The 4,548-nt window shown below is 46.2% G+C and overlaps 1 non-coding gene across 1 annotated transcript; it reads left to right on the top strand.

Moving 5' to 3' along the window:
* The first annotated feature begins 531 nt into the window (after positions 1 to 531).
* Positions 532 to 613, top strand: Trnas-uga. Its single transcript has one exon. It is a non-coding gene; the product is annotated as a tRNA-Ser (tRNA).
* The last annotated feature ends 3,935 nt before the right edge of the window (positions 614 to 4,548 follow it).

The following is a 4,548-nucleotide window of genomic DNA, read 5'->3' as shown; positions in this document are numbered from 1 at the left end:
GCTGCCTTCGGGAGAGGAGCACGGAGCGTGGGTGCCCTCAGGGTGTGAGAGCTCCCACAAGGCCCCACAAAACCAAAAAGGCACTGAGGGCGGCCCCACGTTTGCGCACACACACTTGGCGCTCGGCCTCCAAGATGACGGACCGCCGACGGGACAGGGGGGACGAAAGCCCGCGAAGGAACTTCCGGGCGGGCGGGCCCACCACGCGCAGCGAGACGATCCTGTGTTTCACAGCGATCTCGTAGCGCCAAGGGGAAAGCGGGAGGGCAAAAGTCAGGTCCGCCCCCAGAAACCAGGTTAGGTTGTGACTCCCCGACCTCAGCGAAGGACGGATCGAGGACCTGGACGGACCCCCTTTTTTTTTTTTTTTTTCCGTTCTCCTCATCCAAGCGGAAGGTCCAGTCACTCATTGCCGCAGCCACCTCAGCCCAAAAAAGCCGAAAGCAGTTGCAAGCCCCGCCCGGTTCCGGCCCTGGCGCGAGTGCCGCGGTTGTTGCACTAAAGTGTCTCCGCCTTCCTACTGTCTCTGTAGCAGCGATGGCCGAGTGGTTAAGGCGTTGGACTTGAAATCCAATGGGGTCTCCCCGCGCAGGTTCGAACCCTGCTCGCTGCGGAAGCGGGTGCTTCAGTTTTTCAACTTTTTAGACAAACTATAAAAACCCTTTATCTTCTGTATCTACAAGTCTACGGAATGCTCTAGTGTACCCTAAGACCAGGAAGGACCTGTCAGTACTGCCAAGTTCCCAGTTTATAACGTAGGAAGAAAGCTCCCATTAAAGGCGAGAAAGCAGTTTTAGAATCTTGAAGTTAGCACGAAGGGCAGACTCGATAATAGACATAAGAACGATGGAATTACTGAATCTCCCAGGATGGCAAGCTATTATTGCCATCTTCCCCTTCCCCTGAAAAACCCCGAAGTGCTGTGCAGTGGGAAACCTTTTAAAAATAATTCCACTTATAATGTGCGCTCGTTAAAGTCCACATCGTGGACAGCACGTAGCCGTCGTGCGTGTTCTGCTTTTGACTGTACAGGTCTCACAGTATTTGCCTAGTTAAATCCCAAATTCCTAGGCTCAGATGATCTGCCCCATGTTCTTCCAAGACACTGATTGCCCAGAGAGGCGCAGCAGTACCCAGACGTGGGTCGCGGTGAAAACCATATTAGTGGTGTCCTGCACTGCCAAGTGCAAAACTCGGAACAAGTTAGAAACACTCCTTGAAGTCGGGTAGCTGTTTTTTCCTCCCTGCTGAAGCATCGTCTCCTGAAAGCAGGAGGCAGACTCGAGAAGCGGGGAACTAGGGAACGTTCCAAAGCCCAGGAGGCTGAGAGAGCAACAGTTGGAGAGGGAGGACTCTGGTGGAGTTGTCTGCAGTGGAGCAGGGAGCGCCAAGAATCCCTCTTTGCTAAGGTCCGCTTTTCAGAGACGCAGCGACATGAGTCACTCGTGTTCTTCGCGGTGACTTCTCACTCATGTTCCTGTAAGTGATACAATAAACGTAATAGTTCACCAAGCAGGCTTTGACTAGAATCCTTTCTCTGGTCTGAGCCCACGGTCCCTGTTCCCTGGGACCGATCCGGGATGAATAGACTCCCCCACACTCACCCCATGTGTCCCCAAGAAAAGTCATGGAATAGTTATGATTACATTTTTGCTAAACATATTCGTTTTTGTGCCCATCTATGTAGAGGAAATGGGCAAGAAAGAGAAAGCAATAGAGGATGAACGGAGGCCGAAAAGAAACAGGCTAAAATGCTTGTGGGCGTTATTAGCGAATGATTTAGTTAAGTGGAAAAAGCCAGGAGACAGGTTGGTATAAGCAAGCAGTTGGAAATACAAGTTTGGAATAGGCAAAAAGGCGGTATCTAAAGAAAAGGGAGTATAGGGGGCCACTTGATAGTGTGGAGGCCAGGGCCTGGTCCAGGACCTCCAGAAAAGGGAATACCAGCCTGTTAGTGAGGATATTAAAAGAAAGAGGGCACTCCCAGCACTTAAGAAGCAGCAGCAGGTGGATCTCTGTGAGGCTGGGGGCATTCCAGTTCAGCCAAGATTATGTAGAAAGAGCTTGTCTAAAAAAAAAAAAAAAAAAAAAACCATTAAAAATAGAACTATCATATGGCCAAACTATTCCATTACTGAATACATCCCTAGAGAACACCATACCCTGCCATAGAGATATTTGCATCCTTATGTTTATTGCTGTTTTATGTGCTATAGCAAGGAGAAATGAACCCTTAGTTGCCCATCAACAAATTAATAGGTTATAAAAATGTTGTATACATGCAACATGGAATACTATCTAGCTCTAAAGAAAGATGAAATTATGGAATTTTTGGGAAACTGCATGGACTTAGGATATATAATAGAAGGAGAGGTCACACATTCTCAGGAAGAGATAAATTATATATTCCCCCTCGTGTGTGTATCCTAGTCTGTACCACATACAAGTATATAAGCAATGGTGTGCATGGGTACAGTCTAACACTTAGGAAAGAGAAGAAGAAAGAGCAAATGTTAGATGACAGGGAGGGACTCGATTTAGGTAATGGACGCTTGAGTCGTGAAAGAGGCTATGCAGCTTGTGGTTACTCTAATTCTAACGTTCCATGGATTTTTTTCAGTTTTCACTGATAAAAATATACTCCATAGTGTGTGCGACCCTGACTCAAAAGAAAAAAAAATGTAGAGTTTGAGCCAGCCTCGTCTACATAGTTGAGTCCTAGGCCAGCCAGAGTTACATGATGAGACCCTGTCTCAGAAAACAAAGAATTTTTCCTAGTGGTAAAAACGTAAACTCCAACATGAAAAACGGCAGCTTCAGAATGGCTGTTCTAACTGTCTAGAAGTTCACTGAGATGTATGGACTTAGAGTCTGGTTCATCTCGGCACAGGATCAGAAACTCTGGGGAGCAGGTGTGGCTGAATGCGTTTCTATTCAATTCGAGGCGGGAACTTATTGGTAAGGAAGAAAGCTGGGGCTTGCTGAATTGGTAATCGGTTGTTTCTGCCACACTCCTTTAATGAGAAAATCAAGATGACCAACGGGACTTTCATGACAGGTCCCCTGCTTACCTGCAAGGCGAACTCTTTTTTTTCTTTTGAGTTATTGACAGGCCTCCCAGCATCATGTGCTAGCCCCTGTCTTTGGTTGTTCTCTGTATGGTCACATGTGACTAAAACCTCTTTCTTCTCTGGCCTTCACTTTTATTCCTTCATTGGGAGATGAGGCCATCCTCTTTAGAGGACTTAATCTCTTGTAAAATACAAATCTATATTATTTTATGTAGCTATTTAGTTTTAAGTTTGGATTTTTTCCATGTAGCTCTGACTGTCCTGGAAGTCACTTATAGAACAAGCTGGCCTCAAATACACAGAAATCCACCCACCAGGGTTTCCTGAATGCAGGGATTAAAAGTCTGTGCCACTGTGATCAATGTGTGCATTTATGTGCATTGTGTGTGTGTATATGTATACGTATACACATATACTTTTCATATGAAAAGGGTTGTGAAACACTGCTCATGGTTTCTGGGGAACAAGCCTGGTTCATCTGAGAGAATAGCAAGTATTCCTAACCACTGAGCCATCTCTCCAGTCCTATCTGTTCTCATTTTGAATCTCACTGTGAAGAGGCAATCCATCTCTACTCAACACAGAGATGGTGGAAGAGCCACATTCTTGCTTTCCCAGCCTCTCCTACAGATTGACCCAGCCACTCAGATGTTTTTATTTTGTTTTGTTTTGTTTTTTTTTAATGCCCTGGCAATGCTGAAGCATGCATGGGCAGTCCATATATGGCGGTTCTGTTGAACTTGTCCTTATTGGGTTTGGAGGTCTAAGCTGATGAGAACTGATCAGGTCTCTTCCCCTAGAGGGCACCAGATCTCATTACAGATGGTTGTGAGCCACCACGTGATTTCTGGGTATCGAACTCAGGACCTTTGGAAGAGCAGGCAGTGATGCACGATTAATAAAAACTCAAGGAGAGAAACTGGCATTCAACCTGAAAACCCGAAAAGCAAAGCAGCCGACCACTGGCTCTTACTTCGACCTCAGTCGGAAAATGGCGATCCTGCCTCCAGGAATCTGAGTGAGACTGTGCAGCCGCATGATAGTAGCCTGGGCGTTAGGCTGACCTTGTGGCATTGTTCTGCTGTCCTAGATCCTGCCTATACCTACTCCTGCTTCATTTTCCAAAAGCTGACTTTGCAGGCTTCCTGGGATATCGGAAGCTATTCCATACTCTTCAAGTAAAGGTCTATTTAAGTCATGCCCCTTCTTTCTTTCCAAACACCATATATGAGTTCTCTCTTTACCCCACTGTCAGTTGGCTGGAAAAAAAAAAATTCTGTTTTCCAAGCATCACCTCCTGGATCAAGCATTGCTGTAATCTCTCAGACTGCGACCCCTTTTGAAATTCCTTCATGACAAAGGTCAGGGTGGGTATCGTGACACATGCCTGTATTCCCAGTACCAAAACGATGTTGAGTTTGAGGAGTCAGTGATGCATGGGAGACTTGGTTTTAGAAGAAGAAGAAGAAGAAGAAGA

Source organism: Microtus ochrogaster, linkage group LG2 (genome assembly GCF_000317375.1).
Source record: "Microtus ochrogaster isolate Prairie Vole_2 linkage group LG2, MicOch1.0, whole genome shotgun sequence".
NCBI lineage: Eukaryota > Metazoa > Chordata > Mammalia > Rodentia > Cricetidae > Microtus > Microtus ochrogaster.
The sequence above is the reverse complement of the archived record's forward strand: the minus strand, read 5'-3'. Positions and strand labels throughout refer to the sequence as shown.